The sequence below is a fragment of the Schistocerca cancellata genome, chromosome 7, assembly GCF_023864275.1.
Source record: "Schistocerca cancellata isolate TAMUIC-IGC-003103 chromosome 7, iqSchCanc2.1, whole genome shotgun sequence".
Classification (NCBI taxonomy): Eukaryota; Metazoa; Arthropoda; class Insecta; order Orthoptera; family Acrididae; genus Schistocerca; species Schistocerca cancellata.
In genome coordinates this window covers 178,350,636-178,378,567 of record NC_064632.1, presented here as the reverse complement: position 1 = coordinate 178,378,567, position 27,932 = coordinate 178,350,636, and the positions used below count along the sequence as shown (strand labels likewise).

General features: G+C 46.2%; 1 protein-coding gene and 1 non-coding gene across 2 annotated transcripts in view; both read left to right on the top strand.

Annotated features, from left to right (window-relative positions):
* The window catches only part of LOC126091924 (protein expanded), a 529,897-nt gene that overhangs the window by 43,588 nt on the left and 458,377 nt on the right, over nt 1–27,932 (top strand). The window lies entirely within an intron of this gene.
* On the top strand, nt 12,017–12,090 carry Trnac-gca (transfer RNA cysteine (anticodon GCA)). Its single transcript has one exon. It is a non-coding gene; the product is annotated as a tRNA-Cys (tRNA).

Sequence of the window (27,932 nt, the reverse complement as noted above, 5' to 3'; positions counted from 1 at the left end):
AGTGTTTCCCCTCTAGTACCATGGAAGTTATACTGTGATGTCTTAACAGATGTCCTACCGTCCTGACCCCTGCTCTCGTCAATGTTTTCCATATACTCCTTTTGTCGCCGATTCGCCGTAGAACCTCCTCATTACTTACCTTATCAATCAACCTAATTTTAAACATTCTTCTGTAGCACCACATCTCAAAGGGTCGATTCTCTCCTGTTCCGGCTTTCCCGCAATCCATCCTTCACTACCTTACAATGCTGTGCTTCAAACGTACATGCGCAGAAATTTCTTCCTCAGATTAAGGCCTATGTTTGATACGAGCTGATTCCTCTTTGCCAGTAATGCCCTTTTTGCCAGTGCTAGCCTACTTTTGATGTTCCTGCTCCGTCCGACGGCCGATGTGGCCGAGCGGTTCTAGACGCTTGTCTGGAACTGCGCGACCGCTACGGTCTAAGTTCTAGGGGACTGATGACCTCAGCCGTTAAGTCCCATAGTGCTCAGAGCCATTTGAACCCTGCTCCGTCCGTCATGGATTATTTCGCTGCCTAGGTAGCTGAATTCCTTAACTTCATTTAATTCGTGATCATCAATCCTGATAGTAAGTTTCTCGCTGTTCTCATTTCTGTTACTTCTCATTACGTCCGTGTTTCTTCGATTAACTCTCAGTCCATATTCTGTACTCATTAGACTGATCATTCCATTCAGCAGACCCTGTAATTCTTCTTAACTTTCATTGATGATAGCAATGTCATCAGCGAATCTTATCATCACCATCTCTGAAGGTCTTGCTGTATGGTGGTACAACATGTAATGTGTCGCACTTGAGCAATAAAAAGGGCGGAAATGATGTTCTTGTTGATCTCTATTCCAGTTTTCTGTAGAGGTTCCGGGTTTCTCGGAACCGAGGTGATGCAAAACTTTTTTTTAATTATGTATGTACAGGGTTATTACAAATGATTGAAGCGATTTCACAGCTCTACAATAACTTTATTATTTGAGATATTTTCACAATGCTTTGCACACACATACAAAAACTCAAAAAGTTTTTTTAGGCATTCACAAATGTTCGATATGTGCCCCTTTAGTGATTCGGCAGACATCAAGCCGATAATCAAGTTCCTCCCACACTCGGCGCAGCATGTCCCCATCAATGAGTTCGAAAGCATCGTTGATGCGAGCTCGCAGTTCTGGCACGTTTCTTGGTAGAGGAGGTTTAGACACTGAATCTTTCACATAACCCCACAGAAAGAAATCGCATGGGGTTAAGTCGGGAGAGCGTGGAGGCCATGACATGAATTGCTGATCATGATCTCCACCACGACCGATCCATCGGTTTTCCAATCTCCTGTTTAAGAAATGCCGAACATCATGATGGAAGTGCGGTGGAGCACCATCCTGTTGAAAGATGAAGTCGGCGCTGTCGGTCTCCAGTTGTGGCATGAGCCAATTTTCCAGGATGTCCAGATACAAGTGTCCTGTAACGTTTTTTTCGCAGAAGAAAAAGGGGCCGTAAACTTTAAACCGTGAGATTGCACAAAACACGTTAACTTTTGGTGAATTGCAAATTTGCTGCACGAATGCGTGAGGATTCTCTACCGCCCAGATTCGCACATTGTGTCTGTTCACTTCACCATTAAGAAAATATGTTGCTTCATCACTGAAAACAAGTTTCGCACTGAACGCATCCTCTTCCACGAGCTGTTGCAACCGCGCCGAAAATTCAAAGCGTTTGACTTTGTCATCGGGTGTCAGGGCTTGTAGCAATTGTAAACGGTAAGGCTCCTGCTTTAGCCTTTTCCGTAAGATTTTCCAAACCGTCGGCTGTGGTACGTTTAGCTCCCTGCTTGCTTTATTCGTCGACTTCCGCGGGCTACGCGTGAAACTTGCCCGCACGCGTTCAACCGTTTCTTCGCTCACTGCAGGCCGACCCGTTGATTTCCCCTTACAGAGGCATCCAGAAGCTTTAAACTGTGCATACCATCGCCGAATGGAGTTAGCAGTTGGTGGATCTTTGTTGAACTTCGTCCTGAAGTGTCGTTGCACTGTTATGACTGACTGATGTGAGTGCATTTCAAGCACGACGTACACTTTCTCGGCTCCTGTCGGCATTTTGTGTCACTGCGCTCTCGAGCGCTCTGGCGGCAGAAACCTGACGTGCGGCTTCAGCCGAACAAAACTTTATGAGTTTTTCTACGTATCTGTAGTGTGTCGTGACCATATGTCAATGAATGGAGCTACAGTGAATTTATGAAATCGCTTCAATCATTTGTAATAGCCCTGTATATGGCGGTCATGATAATAACGCTTCACGGTAAACGGAAGGTATCAAAACAATATAGTAGAAAACAAGCCAGTAAGAAATGTCTAGGAAGTTGCTCGAAATTCAGGAAATTTATGTTTAATAATTCACAATGGGGAGATTTATGTGAAATGTAATGCAGGCTGAGTAGCACGTCACAGAAGCGAGAAACAGTTTGCTTCGTGTAGTGGGAGCGACGCCGGTCGCAACAGATGCCATTTATTTTGTTGTGACAGAGGACCCCCGCCCGTACTGCTCTGCAGTCAGTTGTCGGAGCGGCGCAACTTACGCAACGCGTATTTCCATAGAGAGTACCGGTTGGACCGGGTCCACACCCAGCCCGGGTACTGAGCCGGGACTCCGGCTCGGCGACCGCCGCCCGACTCACCTCAGCGCGCTTCCGCTCCAGTTGTGCACAACACGCGTTATCCGCAGATAAGACGCTCCTCGCTTTGGTTTTAACCCTTTTGTGCGCAGGCATATGAGATCGATTTCAACCGTTATTTGTAGATTGTATCCGAAAAGTCCCGGCACATCCACATCAAAAGTGTATATTTCAGTCGTTCCTAGACGGGAGGAAATTACGTCCTGAAGGGTGAAACGAAATTTTCTGAGGTGTAAAAACTGAACGATTTGATACGGTTTCACGAAACTAAATTATTTTCGAAAGATCATTACTATTATCGCAGTTTCCCGCTCGGTTGGCCGTGCGGTCTAACGCACGGCTTTCCGGGCGGGAAGGAGTGCCTGGTCCCCGGCACGAATCCGCCCGGCGGATTTGTGTCGAGGTCCGGTGAACCGGCCAGTCTGTGGATGGTTTTTAAGCGGTTTTCCATCTGCCTCGGCGAATACGGGTTGGTTCCCCTTTTTCCGCCTCAGTAACACTATGTCGGAGATTGCTGCGCAAACAAGTTCTCCACGTACGCGTACACCACCATTACTCTGCCACGCAAACATAGTGGTTACACTCGTGTGGTGTGAGATGTTCCCTAGGGGGTCCGCCGGAGGCTGAACCGCACAATAACCCTGGGTTCGGAGTGGGGCGGCGGAGGGGTGAAGTGGACTGCGGTAGTCGTCGAGGGGTTATGGACCACTGCGGCTGCGGCGGGGACGGAGCCTTTCCGTCGTTTCTAGGTCCCCGGTTACCATACAATACAATACAATACAATACAATTATCACAGTTTTGTAAGACTATAATACTGAATACATAAGTTATCAATAATTACTTTTTCTCAGTTAGTAGCTTAATGCTGTGGAGAGTACAGGTTCCTTACATAGTCCACCCACTACACACATAAGTTGTATTTTGTCCCGTACATCGCAGATGATAAAAGTGAGACATGTACGTAACAAATGCTAAATATCTCAAGAACTTGTCTCCACCAAGCTATAGATAGTACCTGCGGTAGTTCAAAAATTGCTTCATTGTTCGTTTCGAAACAGATAAATGAATTAACTGACAGCACAACACAACAGTGACTACATAAGGGCTACTATAGTTCTGTAGACAGTATTATTATTACTATCGCTATTACTATTAGTGTCTCTGGTCAGACATAAAGCATTAACAGACTCAGTCTTCCAATTTCTCCCAGTTCAGAAGTAATGAGTACAGCAATCAAGTGATTTACAAACAGTAAGTACAGTGCACACATTTTAACTTGGTTGATTTAAAATGGGGTTGCAGTGTGCAGGTCAACCAAGTTCCACAATGTACAGAATAATGCAGGGGAAGTATATTTCGTAACAAGTGTCTACCCTCGCTGTAGATAGCTATCTTCATCTGAGGAGGAGTTGTGGGTAACACTTGTGATGCATCGCGAATTCCTTTGTCATTCATTCTAACACCCTCCTCCCCCCCCCCCCCCAACCCAACCATACACACAAACACACAAACTAAATATCATTCATCTTTCATCATTTTTAAAAATAAAAATATTCCAAGAATAGGTTTTCATTCTACGGTTTAGTTAGGTGCTAAAGTTGGTGATAATGAAAAGGGGGGGGGGGGGGAGCAACTGACGGCAGAGTGTCGGTGGAGGGGGGACAGGTACTAGCTAACGTCTGATTGCACGCTATTACTCAACAAAAATTTGGAATACTTTCGTACAATGTGGTCTACGGTACTTGAGGTCTCATTGACGTGGGTACTTCATGCAATATCCAGTTAGAGCCCATATACTGGACGATGTTTACTACTGGCATGCTTTGCAACCGTCCCCAGTCGTAAACATATTGCTGCCGCAGCGGCACACCGCGAGTATCAATAACAGCTTCATTCAGGTTGTGTTTACCACTGCAGTAACATGCCACGTAGGGGCATACAACACTTGATACAGTCAGGATAATGGCTTTACTTTCAGCAGGTCATACGCGGCAAGATGTTGCCGATCGGTTACATGTCATTCAAAGTGGTGTGTCTAAGGTGTGGAGAAAGTACATAGAGATGGGAGATGTGAACGATAGATCTCGCAGTGATCGTCCTCGTATGACAACACCAATGCAGGATCTCCAACTGCCTGCACGCAGGTGCCCAACATCAAGTGCTAGAAATATTAGAAATGGCTTCTCCCGGATGGCAGGGATTCATATCTCAGACCGTACAGTGCGCAGAACATTGCATCAGGATGGTCTTCATTACAGAAGACCAATGAGAAGTTTTGCACTGAACCAACGGAACCAACGTAGTTGAGGGACGTAGACTTTTTCACATCAACATTGGACCGTTGCAGAATGGAATAATACCATGTTTGCTAACGAGACCAAGAGTGGTTTGCGACCGGACACTAGACGTGTTAGGATTTGGAGAAACGCTGGACGACACTAGGAACGCCGACACGTTCAGGAAATCCATCCGTTTGCAGGTATAAGTGTAATGTTCTGGGCGACAATAACTCTGATTCCCATCTACGGCAATTTGAGTGGTACCCTATACCTTCAAACGTACAAACGATTTGTAAGGCCCCATAGAGGGTGAAGTGGGTGACAGCTTCATCCTAGTCGATGACAATGCAAGACGGCACTGTAGTCTACCAGTCTCAGTATCTTCAAAGATGCAACATCAACCGAAGATATTGGCCAGCACAGTTCCCATACATGAATGCAATTAAGCATGCATGGGAGCTGTTAAAGGATGCGCAGCGTCCGAATCCACCTGGTGATCTTCAGCACCTCACTGAAGCTGCCATTGAGGAGTGGAACCTCATACCCCAAGATAAACTTGGTGGTTTCATCAAGAGCATGCCTCGCAGAGTGGAAGAACTCATCCGTATGCGGGGAGGATATACTCACTACTAAAGACTGATAATCATCATCCTTAAATAAAGCTTTTTACGTTTTTGTTTTCAAAATATATACTTAAGAGAGAGTCTGCTTTGTTTTTAGTGATTTTCTGTAGCTAACCGAGATCATTCTTGTGTTCAGAAGGAGTTATATTATTTTGTTAATAAGGTATTATACAAACCGCAATGAGTGTACTGTAAGAAGTAACTGTAGTAAACTCTATGATAGTCCAAATCTTTGTTTATGTGTTATGTACGGCGGTTCTGTATGTTCACCATCGTGCCTTATACAGAGGTCTACGCGTCCCCATGTCCTCCTTCACATCTTGCGGAGCTTCTCAAAAGTTATGCTTCGAAAGGCTTCCTCAACAGTTTTCCGCAAATCTTCATTAGTCTTGCGCCCACGTCGATCTACGCAGGACTTGATTATTCCCCATAATGAGTTGCCTGGAGTGGTAAGGTGCGGAGTTGGTGGCGGCCATTTCAGTGGGACTGGAAGTGTTGCTGAACATGCCCAATCAAGCGACCCCAAAATTATTCATCAAAGCACTAATGCACCTGAATGCAAAGTGTGTTAGAGTGCATTCTGCTCTAACCGCACATGAACCACGATTCCCTTGTCTTCGAGCTGAAGTATTAACCACTTTTGTAACGTGTTAAAATAACAATTTCGATGGTCCAAATGGGTATGATGATGACATCCTGGCTCACAGTGTAACAGGAAGTGGGTGCCTTTCCAACTCTTGCGCTTAATATGAATTTTCCATACACCAAAAAAATACGTACTTCCTGTGTGAATTGCGATATATCGCGCATTCATCAGAAAATAACTCTCTTGAGCAATACACGGCGTTTGCGAATTGTGTAAACAAAGCACCACAAACTGCAACTCGTTGCTCATGTCGATGTGAGATAATTCATTCACAAACAGCGGACTAAATCTTTTCATTTTCAAAACTTTTTTAATGTCGTCATGTATTGTTGACAACGATACCTGAAGGTCAGCTGCTCTTTGGTGATGACGACACACGTTTCCTTACGTCCGTGACGACGTCTGACTTTGACAATGCCTGAAACAAAAGCACGTTTTCCCAATCAAGTCAGGTTACTTTACCAGACACAGTTTTGTCAGAGCAAAATCTAAATGCACTCGTTATCTTTTTTATTGTGTGCTCTATTTGTAGACGTTCATTAGATCCACCCACATGCCTCAATGGTGCAGTTGTGTGCGCACCCACCATCCAAGGCTTCACAGCTAAGAACAATGTAATACTAGAGAAAAGGTACCCCTGAATGTGCTATATGGTCTTTCTTTTCGCTAGTTCCTCACGAAGTGTGAATGAATTCATAATACTTGTATTTATAAAGAATGAGAAGATGCGAGGCCATTTCCAACTCTTCCCGTCAATTTGCAGTCCAGTCGTGTTCACCACATTGCAGTTGTTCATCTTAACATCTCCCTATTACCCTTACGAAATTCATTAACAGTTTCACAATATAGAAAATTTCAAACACTATTCGTCTGACCAAACTAGTCTATTGAGTGCTCTAGCGTAGTACAGATCCAGCGTTGCATAGTGATAGATTTTTAGAACTCTGAATTATCACAAAATGTGCTATTTGTGTAGAACATATTTGCCAATCATGAATTTTGCATTGATTCTGTAAGCATCCAAATCATTAGCTTTCCTGCAATAAGGAAGTGGTTCAAAAATGGTTCAAATGGCTCTGAGCACTATGGGACTCAACATCTTAGGTCATAAGTCCCCTAGAACTTAGAACTACTTAAACCTAACTAACCTAAGGACATCACACACACCCATGCCCGAGGCAGGATTCGAACCTGCGACCGTAGCAGTCCCGCGGTTCCGGACTGCAGCGCCAGAACCGCTAGACCACCGCGGCCGGCAGGAAGTGCATTAAAAGCTATTCACATAAATACCGGAGCAGTTACGAGTATATTGACCTCGGTGACCCAAAGCAAGCAATGTGGTGCACACAGCGTGGAAGAACTTCGCTACAGACGAACTGATTCGAGAGCTGCGGTTGTATAGAATTTTAAATCTGAAAATCGTCTCACTTTTCATTGCTTTATAAGAGGCTTAGTAGGCATCATCTATTGGATGGTGATGATGATGATGTTGGTGTCGCCGGCAGGAGTGGCCGAGCGGTTCTAGGCGCTACAGTCTGGAACCGCGCGACCGCTACGGTCGCAGGTTCGAATCCCGCCTCGGGCATGGATGTGGGTGATGTCCTTAGGTTAGTTAGGTTTAAGTAGTTCTAAGTCCTAGGGGACTGATGACCTCAACAGTTAAGTCCCATAGTCCTCAGAGCCATTTGAATCATTTTTTTATGTTGGTGTGAGGGCGCACAACGTCAAGGTTATCGGCATCCTTGTAGAACTTGAATTTAATACTTCGTGAGGATAAAGCAATCTTGTTGCGATAATGGCCCGTGGGCATATATTAGCGACCTGCAAGATTGTGTGGCAATGACAACACGGACAGCGATCGCTTATTAGTGTATTAAAATGAGTTATCAAAAGGTAGCTAGGGTGCTCATAGTTAACGTTCTGTCGACATCATGTCCTTACAAATGGAGTACAGCGTGGAAATGGATAAGGACGGGAAAGGGACCAGTCGTGATCCTGTTGAAGGGATCTTTCCAGTCTTCGATGAAGCGCATTAGGAATACTGCGGTAAACTAAAATCAGATTGCTCAAGAGAAACTGTATCTCGTTCCAACCGAATGCGACTCGATTGTCCCCTTTCGACATTTCACACTGTCACTTGCACCCAAACCTCCAGATGTCAGACACTCGGATCGATACCAAACGCTGTGTGTCGATAGAATATCAACCGAAACAGCGATTTAATTCGTGTTGTCATCCAGTAAAACATGCGTAAACGGTGATTACAAGAAACACTAATAGTAGAGAGTAAAGGTGTCTGGTAGCTGAATTAAAAGAGCATTAGATTGTCGTAGTTAAGGTCCCGAGTTCGAAACCCACTGATACCAGACGCCTTTATGCTATCGCCTCGCAGACAGGCTTTTTCTTTACTCCGTAGTTTTGGTGATACTTTTAATTGCCATTTACGCTTGTTCTACTGGACGACAGCACACAGCACGAACTAAATCGGTGTTTTGGTTGATACTCTATCGCACACAACGTTTGGTACCGATCCGAATGTCTGACATCTGGAAGTTTGGGAGTTAGCTACACTCTCCAAACAGAGTGTTAACGTGGCTCTTGGCACTAACTCATCAAAGCAGCAAAGCCATAAAGTACAGATTAAATTTGGGAGGCAGAATAAGCAGCCAACAGGAATTCGCAGTATTTACCTCTACCGGCCCCATGAGGGCCTCCAGACACCTTCGTACGCCTCTTTTGTAGATGCTGAAAGGGGAATAAAACCACCCGTTTGCTTTATTCATTGCAGATAGGTCACACGTCGCTTCACAGATCGCTGGAACTCATGGTTTTCCAATGAAGCTCTGTCACCCTTGCTCGACTATCTATTTGTATGGAAGATTCGAGTTGGAAACACGTGCTCAGACTCGCTACGAGTAAAAAGATCTTCTGACAAGGCCATTCAAGCATCACGCATACATTTCGTTGTGTTCGGCTGATTCTGTAATCGTCCTCGTCAATCGGCCGCACTGCTCTTCGAAATGTGTTCTCTTCCGCGAATCATGACTCACTCTTGACGTGAGATCCTTATCCGTGACGGCAAGGCGTGGTAAGCGTGGCATCATTTCGCCAACTGGAAACAAATACTTACGCCCCAAGCTTGTCCCTGGAGTTATCCCATTTCACTACAAATTCAGCTGGCCTTTACAACAACGGCTCTTGTCTTAATTTGTGCCCAACAATCCTGTCTCTTGACGTTGCTAGTCACTTGCATTTAAAGGAATTCAGCACGGTAATATAATTATATGAAATTACAATGAAATGAACACCCTTAGCTGCTTACAGGCGTTGACATACGTCAACGGGGACAGATGAAAATGTGTGTCCTGACCGGGACTCGAACCCGGGATCTCCTGCTTACATGGCAGACGCTGTATCCATCTAAGCCACCGAGGACACAGAGGATAGCGCGACTGCAGGGATTTATCTCTGGCACGCTTCCCGCGAAACCCACATTCTCAACGTATTGTCCCGCACTACATTCGTAGTGCCCCCGCCCATTATACTCATTACTCGCGGCGCGTTGCCGATTCCCGTAAGAGTTCGCGCACTGTTTGTGCATTCGCACAGAAGAAGACGATGGTGAAGTGGCCGGTGAGCCTTCACTGTATATATATAATTATATGTTTTTCTCTGAGACATCTAAGTCTCTTCATTATCTACGATAATGATCGAAGCAGAAGAACCGAATTAAAATTTGTGATCTGGCGGGGACTCGAACTCGTGACCTCTTGCTTGCTAGGCAGAAATGCTAACCATTACACCACCGCAGTACAACATGGATAATTCGTGCAGCTATGTTGACCATTAAAGTGTGGTGGTGTAGTGGTTAGCATTTCTACGTAGCAAGAAAGAAAACCCAGTTTCGAGTCCCAGCCGCACCACAAATTTGAATTCATTTCTTCTGCTTCGATCATTATCAGCACGGCACCTTAAGCTCACAGATTTATTAACGGTGTCCAATACAGTTTTTTCACAGTTGTGTACAAACGCCACACAGAGAGCAGCGCAATCTGCAATTTTGTATCAACACCAGCAGACGGCATAAGAGTCTCTTATTCCCCAACATCCTCCCCACCCTGATCTATTTTGAGAAGGATGACCAGCTGCACCGGTGGACAGATCTTCGTGTTATCTGGCTGCTGGAGAATAACGCCCTTCTTTTATGATCTCGGCCGGGCCACAGCTCTTCCTCCACTGCTTTCTTCCACAAATGCCGCGGACTGATGCCCTCTTGAAGTAGGACGGCTTCTCCCACCTTGGTCTTATTCTTGAGGGGTAGCCTTTCACCTCATGGTAGCTTCTTAGCAGCAGGAGGAGCATATCCTAATTTTCAACATTCTTAGAACCTCACCTCACACATCCTTTCACTCCGAATTGTAATTCCACTTTTGAACGTTTCATTGATTTCTATAGGTTCGCCTGCCGCTGTGGCCGAGCGGTTCTAGGCGCTTCAGTCCGGAACCTCGCGACTGCTACGGTCGCAGGTTCGAATCCTGCCTCGGGCATGGATGTGTGTGATGTCCTTAGGTTAGTTAGGTTTAAGTAGTTATAAGTCTAGGGGACTGTTGACCTCAGATGTTAAGTCCCATAGTGCTTAGAGCCATTTGATCCATCTGTCGGTGCTTCGTCGATGTATAGACTGAACAGCAGGGACGAAAGACTACATCTCCGTCTCACATCCTTTTTAATCCGAGCACTTCGTTACTGGTCTTCCACCCTCACTTTTCCCTCTCGGCTCTTGTACAGATTGTATATTACCCGTCTTTCCCTGTATCTTACCCCTATTTTTCTCAGAATTTCGAACATCTTGCATCATTTGATACTGTCGAACGATTTTTGCAGGTCGACAGATCCTGAGAAAGTGTCTCGATTTTTCTTCAGACTTGCTTCCATTATCAACTGCAACGTCAGAACAGCCTCTCTGGTGACTTTACCTTCCTTAAGTCCTCCCCCGGTAGCTGAGTGGTCAGCGAGACAGGGTATCAATCCTAAGGTCCCGGGGTTCGATTCCCGGCTGGGTTGGAGATTTTCTCCGCTTAGGGACTGGGTGTTGTGTTGTTCTAATCATCATCATTTCATCTCCATCGACGCGCAAGTCGCCAGAGTGGCGCCATATCGAAAGACTTGCATCCGGCGAACTGTCTACCTGACGGGAGGCCCTAGCCACATAACATTTATTTTTACCTTCATAAAGCCAAACTGATCATCTAACACAAACTCAGTTTTCTTTTCCATTCTTCTGTGTATTATTCATGTCAGAAACTCGGATGCATGAGCTGTCAAACTGATTGTGGGATAATTCTCGTACTTGTCGGCTCTTGCAATCTTCGAAATAATGTGGATGATCTAGAATGAAATTTTCACTCTGCAGCGGAGTGTGGGCTGATATGAAACTTCCTGGCAGATTAAATCTGTGTGCCGGACCGAGACTCAAACTCGAAAAAGGTTCGTCCGCAGCTCGTAGTCGTGCGGTAGCGTTCTCGCTTCCCACGCCCGGGTTCCCGGGTTCGATTCCCTGCGGGGTCAGGGATTTTTCTCTGCCTCGTGATGACTGGGTGTTGTGTGATGTCCTTAGGTTAGTTAGGTTTAAGTAGTTCAAAGTTCTAGGGGACTGATGACCATAGATGTTAAGTCCCATAGTGCTCAGAGCCATTTGAACCATTTTTTTTCGAACAAGGTTCGCAGGAAGTTTGGAAGGTAGAAGACGAGGTACTGGCGTAATTAAAGCTGTGAGGACGGGACGTGAGTTGTGCTGGATAGCTCAGTCGGTAGAGCACTTGCCCGCAAAAAGCAAAGGTCCCGAGTTCGAGTCTCGGTCCGGCACACAGTTTTAATCTGCCAGTAAGTTTCAATGTGGATGATGTTTTTCCGAAAGTCACATGGTTTATCGCCAGTCTCATACCTTCTAGTCGCGAACGTGAATAGTCGTTTCGTTGCCACTTTCCTCAACTTGCCCGACTGGAAGCGATCTAATGCAGAAAAATAATGACGATGGTCTCGAATCGAGGACTGAGGCGGAGGGGCCAGTTGAGAGCCCGCTCGCCCTGTACCGCGGCAGCCAGGAGGGACCCGGTTTACGTAACTGCGCCGGCGGCTGCTGCTGTGGCTGCGAAGGAGTGGCCAGCCGAATTCCAGCGCCAGTCGCTAGCCGAAGGCCGGGGACGACATCGCGGCAGCTCCTGCGTGGCTCCCATGGCACACCTACCTTTCACGCTCACGCGAGCGCTGAGTCGAAGTTTGTAGAGCTGGCGTTTACATCAAGGACTGCTTTCCTATTCCACTGATTTCTGTTGCGCTTTAAAGCGAGTCAAGTGCCATTTGGTCTATGGAATAGTTTGAAGTACGCTGGTATGAAAAATTTGAGAACGAAAGTAACTTCCTTATGATATGTCACTACCAAGTACACTACTGGCCATTAAAATTGCTACACCAAGAAGAAATGCAGATGATAAACGGGTACTCATTGGACAAGTATATTATACTAGAACTGGCATGTGATTACATTTTCACGCAATTTGGGTGCATAATTCCTGAGAAATCAGTACCCAGAACAACCACCTCCGGGCGTAATAACTTCCTTGATACGCCTGGGCATTGAGTCAAACAGAGCTTGGATGGCGTGTACAGATACAGCTGACCATGCAGCTTCAACACAGTTCATCCGCCACACACCGTTGGGTGGCTTGCGGAGTATAAATGTAGATGTAGAAGAGCAGTGACTGGCGTATTGTGACGAGCCAGTTGGTCGGCCACCATTGACCAGACGTTTACAGTTGGTGAGAGATCTGGAGAATGTGCTGGCCAGGTCAGCAGTCGAACATTTTCTGTATCCAGAGCGGCCCGCACAGGATCTGCAACATGCGGTCGTGCATTATCCTGCTGAAATGTAGGGTTTCGCAGGGATCGAATGAAGGGTAGAACCACGGGTCGTAACACATCTGAAATTTAACGTTCACTGTTCAAAGTACCGCCAATGCGAGCAAGAGGTGACCGAGACGTGTAACCAATGGCACCCCATACCATCACGCCGGGTGATACGCCAGTATGACGATGACGAATACACACTTCCAGTGTGCTTTCACCGCGATGTCATCAAACACGGATGCGACCATCATGATGCTGTAAACAGAAAATGGATTCATCCGAAAAAATGACGTTTTGGCATTCGTGCACCCAGGTTCGTCGTTGAGTACACCATCGCAGGCGCTCCTGTCTGTGATGCAGCGTCAAGGGTAACCGCAGCCATGGTCTCCGAGCTGATAGTCCATGCTGCTGCAAATGTCGTCGAACTGTTCGTGCAGATAGTTGTTATCTTGCAAACGTCCCATCTGTTGACTAAGGGATCGAGACGTGGCTGCACGACACGTTACAGCCATGCGGATAAGATGCCTGTCATCTCGACTGCTAGCGGTACGAGGCTGTTGGGATCCAGCACGGCTTTCCATATTACCCTCCTGAACCCACCGATTCCAAGCCGGCCGGAGTGGCCGTGCGTTTCTAGGCGCTGCAGTCTGGAACCGCGCGACCGCTACGGTCGCAGGTTCGAATCCTGCCTCGGGCATGGATGTGTGTGATGTCCTTAGATTAGTTAGGTTTAATTAGTTCTAAGTTCTAGGCGACTGATGACATCAGAAGTTAAGTCACATAGTGCTCAGAGCCATTTGAACCATTTGATAGAGGGTAAGACAGTCAATGTCGTTGTACTCAAGAGGTCTATAACCCATCAGACTACTTGGTAGGTCAGGTAGTCGGTCGTTCCACATCATAGCAGTGCTGAGGTGACAGGTGACAGTTTTGGAGTGTGCAGTAGGTACCATTCCAATTTATCCCGCGACCAGATTTCCCTGTATGATCCCAGACCATCAGTTCGACGTCTAACAGGTACCCTTTATTAAACTTCCTTCAATCTATGTCAGAAATACTGTATAACATCATTCACAAATCTTCAACCCTCATTTCAAATAAACTCCAAAAATAGATATAAGGAAAGAGACTAAATCGCTCGTGTTCCATGGCCTCAAGGAGTCTAGAACCCAACAGATTGGTCTGTCGTCAGTCAGTGCATTCAGCTTCTAACATGTAGCCTCTATTAAACTTGTTTCAGTTTAAATCAGAAATGCGTCGTAACATCACTGACATGAACTCAACACTAGTTTTATAAGCACCACAAATAGACACAAGAAAAAGTCTGTGCTAGTTGCGGTCTTTGGAGTCAAGGAGTCTAGAACACATCAGTTTGCCTGGTCGATCAGTCGGTCTTCATCATAGCAAATGTGTCCATCATGTGTGTTGGAGGCGGCAGTGTCAGAGCGTGGGTAGGCTCTATTCTAACTATTCCAGAACCAGATTTCCTCGTATGATCCATGACCATCAGTTCAACATCTAAGATGTGGTCCTTATTAAAACTTCCAATCATTGTTTAAAATAGACCCCAAAAAATAGATCTAAGGAAAGAGACTATGTCATGTTCCTTGGTCTCAAGGTGTGTATAACCCATCATATTGCTCCATCGTCGGCGAGTCCTCATCCTAACAGATGTGTTCCTCATGTGTCCTGGAGGTGATGCTGTAGGAGAATGCAGTAGGCGCCATTCCACCCTACACCAGAACCAAATTTCCCCATCTGATCCTTGACTGTCAGTTCAGCTTCTAACTTGCAGTCTCTGTTAAACTTCCTTCAGTTAAATAAGAAATGCACCCTAACGCCCGGCCGTGGTGAACGAGCGGTTCTAGGCGCTTCAGTCGGGAACCGCGCGACAGCTACGGTCGCAGGTTCGAATCCTGCTTCAGGCACGGATGTGTGTGATGTCCTTAGGGTAATTAGGTTAAAGTAGTTCTAAGTTCTAGGGGACTGATTAAGTCCTATAGAGCTCAGAGCCATTTGAACCGTTTTTTTGCACCCTAACAACATTCACACGAATTTAACACTAATTTCAGAAACACAAAAAATACACACAAGGAAAACGGCTTTGCCAGTTCTCGTCCTTGGACTCAAGGAGTCTGGAACCCGTCTGATCGGTGCCCTCATCCTAGCAGATGTGTCCCTTGTCTGTGATGGAAGTGATAGTACTGAATGTCCCCAGTCCCACTACCAAATTTTGCTGTATGATCCTCGACTGGAAGTTCAGCTTCTAATGTGTATCACTTATTGAACTCCCTTCACTTTAAATTAGACCTCAGATGTTAAGTCCCATAGTGCTCAGAGCCATTTGAACGACATCAGTCCTCATTTCATAAACCCTAAAATCAGACACAAGGAAAGAGACTAAGAAAGTTGCGGTCCTTGGACTCAAGGGGTCTAGAACCTATCAGACTGATCGGTCGGTTGGTGGTCCTCATTCTAGCATCTGTGTTCCTCACGTATGGTGGAAGTGATAGTGTTGGAACGTGCCCAACCCCAAAACCAGATTTTCCTGTATGATCCTCGACCGGCAATTCAGCTTCTAACGTGTAGCCCTCACTGAACTTCCTTTAATCAGAAATATGACATAACATCACTCACAGGACGTCTGCCCTCATTTCATAAACCCCAAAAATAGAAACAAGGAAAGAGACTAACCCATTCGCGGTCCTTGGGCTCAGTGGGTCTAGAACCCATCTAATAGCTCTGTCGCTGGCCTTCATCCTAGCAGGTGTGTCTCTTGTGTGTGGGGGATGTGACGGTGTCGGAGCGTGTGGCAGTACACCAATGGCCGCCATCACTTTGCCGCCGCTGTTCCCAGCCGGTACGCCGGGTCGAGATGCGAGTCCCGAGCGGCCGGAGAAGTGCCCCGACACGTTAATACCGGCAGGTCGCGGTGTAATGGGCGGGCATAAATTACGTGACTCATTCGGAACGAGTTTCAGACTTGCCCCCCGGAGTAACGCAAAAAGCAGCCGGCAGCCGGCTCGGTGCGGCGCAGCAGAGCGCGGCGCCGGGGAAGCGACGTCTCACGCTGGGGAAGCACTCTGCTCCGGCAGACCCGGCGGCGTCGCGGCCCGTGCGTAACTCTGCACAGTTGTCAGCGGGCCGGCGCTGCTCTGTGCCGACGGGGAGCACCGAGCCGAGACTAATCCCCCCCGGACTCCTCTGTAGCGGGCGGCTAATCCTCCTGTTGAAACTTCCTGGCAGGCTAACACTGTCTGGCCGGTTGGCGTTAAAACCCGGAACCCCGCGTTTTGCGGGCAGTGCTCTTACCGGCATTAAAGCCGCGTGATCCACCGGTACTCGAACGTAGGATAGCGTGATCAGGGCGTGTACATTCATCGAGGACTTGCTGAGTTCTACGACCCACAGTAATACGAACCGCAGTCGTTGTACAATGCGATTCAAAATAATGGGAATTTTTGGAACGTGATGTGGCAACGCTGCGAGGTAGTTGGTGCCGAATGACGTATATACTCATGCTCATAAATCCATCTACATCTACATTTATACTCCGCAAGCCACCCAACGGTGTGTGGCGGAGGGCACTTTACGTGCCACTGTCATTACCTCCCTTTCCTGTTCCAGTCGCGTATGGTTCGCGGGAAGAACGACTGCCGGAAAGCCTCTGTGCGCGCTCTAATCTCTCTAATTTTACATTCGTGATCTCCTCGGGAGGTATAAGTAGGGGGAAGCAATGTATTCGACACCTCATCCAGAAACGCACCCTCTCGAAACCTGGACAGCAAGCTACACCGCGATGCAGAGCGCCTCTCTTGCAGAGTCTGCCACTTGAGTTTGCTAAACTTCTCCGTAACGCTATCACGCTTACCAAATAACCCTGTGACGAAACGCGCCGCTCTTCTTTGGATCTTCTCTATCTCCTCCGTCAACCCGATCTGGTACGGATCCCACACTGATGAGCAATACTCAAGTATAGGTCGAACGAGTGTTTTGTAAGCCACCTCCTTTGTTGATGGACTACATTTTCTAAGGACTCTCCTAATGAATCTCAACCTGGTGCCCCCCTTACCAACAATTAATTTTGTATGATCATTACAATTCAAATCGTGCCGCACGCATACTCCCAGATATTTTACAGAAGTAACTGCTACCAGTGTTTGTTCCGCTATCATATAATCATACAATAAAGGATCCTTCTTTCTATGTATTCGCAATACATTACATTTGTCTATGTTAAGGGTCAGTTGCCACTCCTTGCACCAAGTGCCTATCCGCTGCAGATCTTGCTGCATTTCGCTGCAATTTTCTAATGCCGCAACTTCTCTGTATACTACAGCATCGCGAAAAGCCGCATGGAACTTCCGACACTATCTACTAGGTCATTTATATATATTCTGAAAAGCAATGGTCCCATAACACTCCCCTGTGGCACGCCAGAGGTTACTTTACCTTCTTTAGACGTCTCTCCATCGAGAACAACATACTGTGTTCTGTTTGCTGAGAAATCTTCAATCCAGCCACACAGCTGGTCTGATATTCCGCAGGCTCTTACTTTGTTTATCACGCGACAGTGCGGAACTGTATCGAACGCCTTCCGGAAGACAAGGAAAATAGCATCTACCTGGGAGCCTGTATCTAATATTTTCTGGGTCTCATGAACAAATAAAGCGAGTTGTGTCTCACACGATCGCTGTTTCCGGAATCCATGTTGATTGCTACAGAGCAGTAAGGATAATGCTGATACATGGTGAAACAAGGCTCTGGTGGGCGGTTTGCGGGTTTAAATCACCTCGGGGTATGACCATGCGGTGCATGTGACCTGCGGTCGTCGTGCTGCGGCGCTGGCAGCAGTCCACAAACGCAGAATTGTGTCGTTGCGTGTCAGAGTACGGTGAATCGACTAGGTGTGCAGACGTTTTCAAACGTGCTAATGGTGACTGTGTGTTGAAAATGCCTCAAAGAACACATATTGATAACGTTATGAGGGGCAGAATAAGAGGGCGACTGGAGGCTGGTCAAACACAGCAGGTCGTAGCACGGACCCTCCGTGTGCCACAAACCGTGATCTCAAGATTATGGCAACGATTCCAGCAAACAGGAAACGTGACCAGGCGCTACAGTACGGGACGTCCACAGTGTACAACACCACAAGAAGACTGATATCTCACCATCAGTGCCTGCAGAGGGCCACGGAGTACTGCAGGTAGCCTTGCTCGAAACTTCACCGCAGCCACTGGAAAAGGTGTCTCCAGACACACAGTCTACAGACGACTGAACAGACATCGTTTATTCGCACGGAGACCTGCAAGGTGCATTCCACTGACCCCTGGTCACAGGAGAGCCCGTAAAGACTGGTGTCAAGAACACAGTACATGGTCACTGGAACAGTGGTCCCAGGTTATGTTCACGGACGAGTCCAGGTATAGTCTGAACAGTGATCCTCGCCAGGTTTTCATCTTGGGTGAACCAGGAACCACATACCAACCCCTTAATGTCCTTCAAAGGGACCTGTATGGAGGTTGTGGTTTGATGGTGTGGGGTGGAATTACAATTGGTAAACGTCCCCCCACCCCCCTATGTCTTTAATAGAGGAACTGTAACAGATCAGGTGTATCGTGACGTCATTTTGCACCAGTACGTCAGCCTTTTCATGGGTCCAGTGGGTCCCACCTTCCCCCTGATGGATAATAATGCACGGTCCCACCGAGCTGCCATCGTGGAGGAGTACCTGGAAACAGAAGATATCAGGCGAATGGAGTCGCCTGCCTGTTCTCCAGACCTAAACCCCATCAGCAGGTCTGGGATGCTCTCGGTCGACGTATCGCTGCACATCTTCAAACCCCTACGACACTTCAGGAGCTCCGACAGGCACTGGTGCAAGCATGGGAGGCTGTACCCTAGCAACTGCTCGAACATCTGATCCACAGTATGCCAACCCGTTGTGCAGCCTGTGTACGTGTGCATGGTGATCATATCTCATATTGATGTCGGGGTACGTGCGCGTTTTGTAGCACTTGTGTTTCGGAACGGTTTTCTCAACTTATCACCAATACCGTGGACTTACAGATCTGCGTCGTGTGTGTTCCCTATGTGCGTATGCTATTAGCGCCAGTTTTGTGTAGTGCCACGTTGTGTGGCACCATATTCTGCAATTATCCTTAATTTATGAGCATGAGTGTAGAATGCTGAGTGTAGAATGCTGACCGCACAGTCTTGCCATTTACGAAGCTAATCCGGAAAGTATCGACATCCTGAATACATTTTATCATCCGTGGGACGTGTTTTTTGATTACTGTGTCGTAGACTTCTCCCACCGCCTTTTTCAGCCAGTTCTTCACTTCGATTTCCACCTCGTCGTCGTCGGAAAGGTGTTTTTAAGAACATGTTCCTTCAATTTAATAAACTGATGATAGTCACTAGGTGCGAGATCGGGGCTGTGAGAGGCGTGGCTTAAAATATCCCAACCAAACGAAGCGAACAACTCTTGTATTGCATGACCGGTGTGCGGACGCGAGTTGTCATGGAGACAGACTCCCGTTGTCACCGCCCCGCGACATTTGTATGAGTCTGCGAAATTTCTTCATGGTCTCACAAAATCCTGCAGCATCTATTGTTTCACCTCTTTCCAAAAAATCAACGAGCAGAACACCTTTTCTGTTCCAAAACACTGACACCATGATTTTCCTCGCTGTTTGCTGAGTCCTGAACTTTTTGGCTGGCGCCAGTGCACTGCTCTCTGGAAAAAGGTAAGATGCCCAAGTTTCATCTCATGTCACTACAGAGTTGAGAAAAACCTCGCTTTCAGTCTCAAAACGGTCATGAAATTCGCGAGCGGCACTGTGTGCTTCGGTAAGCATCAAAAAGCATCTTGGACATCCATCGCGCACAGAACTTGCGATAATTTAGTCGATCAGTTACGATTTCATGAACAACAGTTCGTGAAATGTTTGGATTAACTGCATGCAGGTCGTCAATTGTCGAACGGCGATCAGAGAGATGTTCATTAATTTTCTTCACCACTCACCGCAGACGGCCTTCCGCTTCTGACTTCATCGTGACTTTCCGTCGCTACAAAATTGAAATTCCGTACCTATTTCGTCACTTGCTGCCTTGACATTACGTCCCCTCCATAAAATGAAACAATTTCGCGATGAATCGCAGCGACGTCCATGCCCTTAGATTTAGGCACCGAATTACAGCGCCACTTCATCCTTGGCGGGAGCCGGAATGAGAACTCTAATTTCTAACAGTCACCAAATGTTCGTTCCTTCCGCTGGCTTCCCGCTACACGGCAGTGGCACCAACTTCCCCCACGGACATTCCATGCTAAAGCTACATGCCTTGTGATCTTAGTTTCCGGATAACCCTCGTAGTAAACAGTAAACATGGAGCAATGGAACGGTGTGCAGAGAGCCATTTTTTTCTCTTCCCGGGGACTGCGTGTTTGTGTTGTCCTCACCATTTCATCATCATCATCATCATCATCATTCGTGACTGGCTAGATTGGACTGTGTAAAAAAATTGGACTGTGTAAAAATTGAGAGTTTGTACGGGCGCTGATGACCACGCAGTTGAGCGCTCCATAAACCAAATATCATCAGAGTGCCTATGCAGTAAATCTCTGCTACAAGAATGGGATGCCGCGCGTCAAGAATTCTCGCGTCATTTCAGTATCGGTTGGCATGGCTGTGTTCCCTCAGTGCATGCAATCGACACCTCAGTCCGCAATTCTGAATCGACGAGTGCTGCACTGAAGAAATAACCTCCAGGGAGGGGTTCTGCATTGAAGAAGCTATCAGCAGGGAGACCCCGAACTGCTCGTACTGGATGCAGTATCGGGGCTGTGCGAACTGCTGTCGTAAGAAGCGCACAGAGCTCTGTTCGACGTCCCGCAGAGTCTCTACATTTCCATCATTCGAGTGTTCAACGAATACTGAAAGTGGGTGTAAAGTTCCATGCATACAAACTGCAGGATGTTCAGCAGCTTCGACTTACCGATCTGCTAATGCGTAGACATTATGCTGAACGCATATTAGCAGAACTGTACGACGACGAAATTTCATTAGCAACCTGTTGGATGTCGGATGAAGATCAGTTGCATCTCAGCGGCTTTGTCGATAGATAGAATTTTCGATATTGGCTGCAGCAAAACCCACGTCAGCTACACGAGCGTCCATTGTACAGCAGCGAGGTTATTGTGTGACGCACCACGTCATAGAATGGCGTTATATCATGATGATGATGATGTTTGGTTTGTGGGGAGCTCAACTGCGCAGTTATCAGCGCCCATACAAATTCCCACCCTTTGCTCGGTCCAAACTCGCCGCATTCATGACTGATGATGAAATGATCAGAGCATTCACACAAGGTTGGCGCCGGTGGCGACACCTACAACGTGCTGACATGAGGAAAGTTTCCAACCGATTACTCATACACAAACAGCAGTTGACCGGCGTTGCCTGATGAAACGTTGTTGTGATGCCTAGCGTAAGGATGAGAAATGCGGTACCATCACGTTTCCGACTTTGATAAAGGTCGAATTGTAGCCTATCGCGATTGCGGTTTCTCGTATCGCCACACTGCTGCTCGCGTTGGTCGAGATCCAATGACTGTTAGCAGAATATGGAATCGGTGGGTTTAGGAGGGTAATACGGCACGCCGTGCTGGATCCCAACGGCCTCGTATCACTAGCAGTCGAGATGACAGGTATCTTATCCGCATGGCTGTAACGGATCGTGCAGCCACGTCTAGATCCCTGTGTCAACAGATGGGAACGTTTGCAAGACAACAACCATCTGCACGAACAGTTCGACGACGTTTGCAGCAGCGTGGACTATCAGCTCGGAGACCATGGCTGCGGTTACCCCTGACGCTGCATCACAGACAGAAGATGGTGTACTCAACGACGAACCTGGGTGCGCGAATGGCAAAACGTCATTTTTTCGGATGAATCCAGGTTCTGTTTATAGCATCATGATGGTCGCATCCGTGTTTGGCGACATCGCAGTGAATGCACATTGGAAGCGTGTATTCGTCATCGCCGTACTTGCGTATCACCCGGCGTGATGGAATGGGGAACCATTGGTTACACGTCTCGGTCACCTATTGTTCGCATTGACGGCACTTTGAACAGTGGACGTTACATTTCAGATGTGTTACGACCCGTGGCTCTACCCTTCATTCGATCTCTGCGAAACCCTACATTTCAGCAGGATAATGCACGAACGCATGTTGCAGGTCCTGTACCGGCCTTTCTGGATACAGAAAATGTTCGGCCGCTGCCCTGGCCAGTACATTCTCCAAATATTTCACCAATTGAAAACGTCTGGTCAATGGTGGGCGGGCAACTGGCTCGTCACAATACGCCAGTCACTACTCGTGATGAACTGTGGTATAATGTCGAAGCTGCATGAGCAACTGTACCTGTACACGCCATCCAAGCTCTGTTTGACTCAATGCCCAGGTGTATCAAGGCCGGTTTTACGGCCAGAGGTGGTTGTTCTGGGTACTGATTTCTCAGGATCTATGCACCCAAATTGCGTAAAAATGTAATCACATGTTAGTTGTAGTATAATATATTTGTCCAATGAATACCCGTTTATCACCTGCAATTCTTCGGGGTGTAGCAGTTTTAATGGCCAGTGTCATGTGGAAGATGTTTCGCGGAATGCTGATGTCGTTGGCTGTGTAACATTCGCCACAGTACTTTGCTTCTCCTGCCCGTACTGATGTCATGAAATTGTGCAGCTGCTTGGACGATCTTCAGTTGGCTCGTTACATGGACTCCGGACTCCTTCACGGAAGGAACAGAACGCTGCTTTCGAAATGGGAAGAAATTCTAGCGGTTTATGGTCCAGTGGACCGCTAGTTTAATAGCGGGCTAGCGCCAGACGCGCACTAGAACAGAAGTGTATGGCATCCACTTTAGTAACCTTTCACTCCGTTGCTGCGAGTATTTTACAGGTGCGACAAATGCGCATCGTAAATGTAAAATAGGAAGTAATGTACTTGAGGACTTGAGTTACGTTGTGTGTCACAAAGAGGCAATGAAATGAGCTGGGAGCTGCTCCTTTCGTAGGCTTATTTACGAACTTGACTGTGGAACCCATTACGATGATGTTAATTAATGCTTACTCTGTGGACGCAGCAGTGAGAATGGCGTACTTGACGGAGAGACATTGTGTTTGCCAACACGTTTTTATTACTTGCCTCAACCTGATAGTCTTACGGCGGAAGATTTATTCACATTGTCGCGATGTTATGCGTGCTAGCAGCGTGCATCGTTCACTGTAGAGTGCTGTCTCCTGTTACTTCGTTTATCAGGAAAATCAGGGTGTTTGCTAGAACAGCCTTTTTATTCTTTGTCGCCGTTTTTATAGAGCCTTTTCCAGGCTACACTCTGAAAAGAGAAATACCGCTTAAGGCTTTTTCGACGATTAATGGCTTCCTTTTTTCCAGACTTTGAGGGTTTGCTACATCGCCCCGATAAAAACAAACGAGGGGAATTCGGCGAAGGAGGGAAGTCGAGGACAATTTATGTCCGTCTGAGAGAATGCTGCGAGCTCTGGTCGTATGACGTTATCTTTCGAGGATACGAAGGCAATTAAGGCCGAGTTATTGCCGGCTTTTATTGGAGGAGGTGGAGAAATAGGCCGCAAGATTGCTTGCATAGGCGTCTGAACATTCGCGAGGCCTTACGTCCGGCTCGCTGGAAACATGACTTTTCACGATTTGAGTCAGGCGTTTTATGGCTGCAGGCTGAAGTGCGTGCGTAAATGGCTGTCGTTCTCGGCTTGACGAGGCTGCTGAGAAAAGCGGTCCTAGCGCCCGAACAGCGATTAAAATTGTTCACGTACAAATGTTACTTCTCCGATTTCCGCGAGCAAGAACGGCATATCACATCGCGCAACTGCTGAGTCAATAAAATTTTGCGCATGACGCGTAGGAAGTATGCCATGCAATTCTTATGTACCGCAGTCTGTTTCAGAAACAAAAACAAAAAAAAAAGATCACTCCGCAAAATTAAAAGTTTCCAAATGTGAAAACGTCTTCCAAGGTACAACGTGGTCAGAACAGCCTGTACCTGGGAAAAAATATTCTGTTTGAACGTAAAAGTGTCGCATACGAAAAAAATCTCGTCAGTACTGTATTTAGTCCTCTATCTGCTACATTATTACTCTATTACACGCCAATAATCAATAAGCGAAATCGAATCAAGCGCAAGCATGACCAAAAACCAGTTACAAGTTAAACATACTTTGAAATGGAAGCTGTTGGAAAGTAATACACATCTCCATTTTCAACGCAGGTCAGCTTCGTAAGGCGTTAAAGGAACTCAGTTCATTTGATAATGTCACATGTTCCGTGATTAAAATATATACAAAGAGCTTATTTCAACTGTGGTACAAGTCCATACCTCCACTTTTCTGCCTGTAATGCTTCTGAAATTAATGATCCAAGCAAACAGAAAGAAAGGTTCATCTCTAGCAAGAAGCCATATGCTTGAATATTTCTGGTATCTCAACTGCAGATTTCTCTCTCTCTCTCTCTCTCTCTCTCTCTCTCTCTCTCTCTCTCTCTCTCTCTCTATATATATATATATATATATATATATATATATATATATATAGAGAGAGAGAGAGAGAGAGAGAGAGAGAGAGAGCATGTTACTCACCATAAAGTCCTGTAACTGAATAATTAAAAATATTGCTTTGATATACAGCACGTAATTGTGCAGAATGCGAAATATATGGGGTAGTCAAATGAAAAAGAAGTATATGTAACAAGTAAGTAGCTGTTTATTATTTCAAATATAATCGCCATAACAACACGGTCAATACCTTCATGGAAATATGTTTGTGTTTGCCGGTGCAGCGTTGGTCAGAGCGGAGGAATTTTGTCGGACGGTATCATTATGTTGCAGTGTAATGCCCGCTTACATACTGCGAAGGATGTTTCAGGTGTGCTGTGGAAATTTCCCTGTGAAGCCGTTACTCATCCTCCATACAGTCCCGATCTCTCCACATGGAATTTCCTTGTTTTTGGAACTCTGAAGAAAGAAATTTGTGGCTATCGATTTGCTTTGTACGAAGAGGTGGACGCCTTGGTGCAATCATGGTTCCACAGCCAATCGCAAAATTTTCCCTTGAAGGTACCGACCATCTTGTCCCACAGCGGGATAAGTATATCAACGGTTGTACCGATTACTTTTAAATTAATAAAGAGCTTGCTTACTTTTTTCACATTTGTCTCGTTTTCATCTGACTGCCCCTTATATATAAGCGGAGCAGAGATGATTGGCTAATCATTCCAAAGATGATACGGCCCGAAAAATAGACCAAGAATGTCAGAAACTGCGAAGCTGGTTGGCTGTTTGCCTGCTTCTGCCTTAAGAATCAATGGAAAAAAAAACGAGGTTGAACGACAGTGAAACCAAGAGTGGGCGACAACATGTTGGTTGTCTCCACCTCATTATAAAATGTGGTCACACTGATCACAGTATCCTGGACACGCACCAACTGTGATTTGTGGTTGTACCCAATAGCACCCCACAAAAAAGGCCTTGAACTGGCGCTGTATGTATTGTGCCAGTGCAGTCAATGTGATTCCGCTCGCCCTGTCCGAGGCGAATTAAAATGCGGCCATAATTTCCAAACAAACAGAACCTGGATTCGTCCGAGAACACTGTCTGACGCCATTCCTGTCCCCAGTGACGTCGGCCCGTACACTATTGCCGTCCAGCATGTTTCTGTACATTCGTCTAAGGTCGGCGGAGACGTGGCCGACGCGCACTAACCCATACAGCAGTAAACGGCGACGGACTGTTACCCTTGATAGTGTACGATGTGTGACGCTGTTCCATTGTTGTGCAGGAACCGAGGAAGACGCAGATCTATGCTCTATGCCCTAACGCTATTCGGATGAGGTGTCGATTGTCTCGGAGGGGAAGGGGGGGGGGTCTGGGTGGTGCGACCTGTCCCGTGAACCATTCTGCATACACCATTTGCGCTGCCGAAACACATTGTCCCATACGAGCAGCAATTTTCCAGATGGATGCATCACATTCTCTCATGCCAGTTGTACGCCGTCTATTAAACTCATTGATTTCACAGCAAGGTTCGTGCATATTTGTGCGAGGCATCATGCACGTCACCTGAAGTCAGACTGATCCATTACCTTCGGTTATAGCGATGACTTTCCGTGAATTACAACGAACAATGCGCTGTGTGACAAGAAATTAGGAATCCAGTCGCACAACAGAGACGGAAAGAAAGTAATCGAACGTTTGAAGCTGTTTCATACAGGGGAAAAATGTTCAAATGTGTGTGAATTCCTAAGGGACCAAACTGCTGAGGTCATCGCTTATAACACTCCAACAGCATTTACGTAGCTTGTGTAATCTAATACCAAATTTGGTCTATTACGTACTATGCCCCAACAGAACAAATAGTCCTGTCACGGCCGGCCGTGGTGGCCAAGCGGTTAAAGGCGCTACAGTCTGGAACCGCGCGGCCGCTACGGTCGCAGGTTCGAATCCTGCCTCGGGCATGGATGTGTGTGATGTCCTTAGGTTAGTTAGGTTTAAGTAGTTCTAAGTTCTAGGGGACTGATGACCTTAGAAGTTAAGTCCCATAGTGCTCAGAGCCATTTGAACCATTAGTCCTGTCACAGGAAAGCCACGTATAACACTCCTGTCTGCTACAGCTATACCATAACCTCGAAGCTGGAGGCAGGTTTTGAAATAAAACTATCTTATTAAAGCAATTATGGTATAACGCAACAGAACAGTGTTACCCTCTGAGAGGAATTTTGCTAGGTTGACCGTGTTGTACCTAACGGAAATGGCTTATCGGAAATGAAAGTCAGAATTACGTAAATATTTGAACAGTAACAAACAATATTTTTGCCTAGCTATACTGTTTAAAGAATAAGGAAAACGGTCGCCAGCCTAATTAGGCAAGAGAAAGATTAACGTTCTCGTTTAAGAAAGTAGGTGTAAGTAACTATAACGGACAAACACAACCTAGACTTGGCCACACGCGAGTGCAATGAACTCTGACACATACATATGTTTTAAGATTGAAGCTAACAACTGGAGCAGCACAAACTATTTGCAAAAATATAACAGATACCGAAACACACTATTACTTTCATGGCTTGTTCAAACTGAACGGTCTTTATAACATTAATATTAACATTCACTGCAGGATCATTAATTGGATATAGGTTAAGTCTCTCTCAGTTAAATACTTTAATATTTGAAATGGAAGTTAATTGGAATCCACTAACAGGTTGCTTCTCACTATGATTTGAATAAAGAAATTATGGTTTTCATAATTAGTGGTCTTTCCGTTACTTGTTACCGAGCATTAACACAGTAGACAAACTGTGGATCCTTTTATACTATTAATATGCACTTCTAATACACAAGAGAGACAAACACTTAGCAAACATGAGTATATAACGTTTCACAACTGCAGTTTTCCACTTTTACTACGGTGAGACACAAAATTAACATATATGTAAGATACTGACTCACCTTCTGCGATTTACAACAGGCAGTAATGTGATCATTTACTAAGCAAAACTTTTTAAACCTCAGTCTTAAGAACTTTTAATTTGAAGTTGGCAACAACACGTTAATAAGCTGTTTTACTAGGAAAATTATTTTCAGCAAGCATCATTAACTTTAAGTCACTCTCTTGCCACATTAACTTTCTCTTTACTATGTTCAAGAGGCATCAATTAGCAAAACACTGGTCTTTAATGTTCTTTCAGTAAGGACACTCGGAAATCACT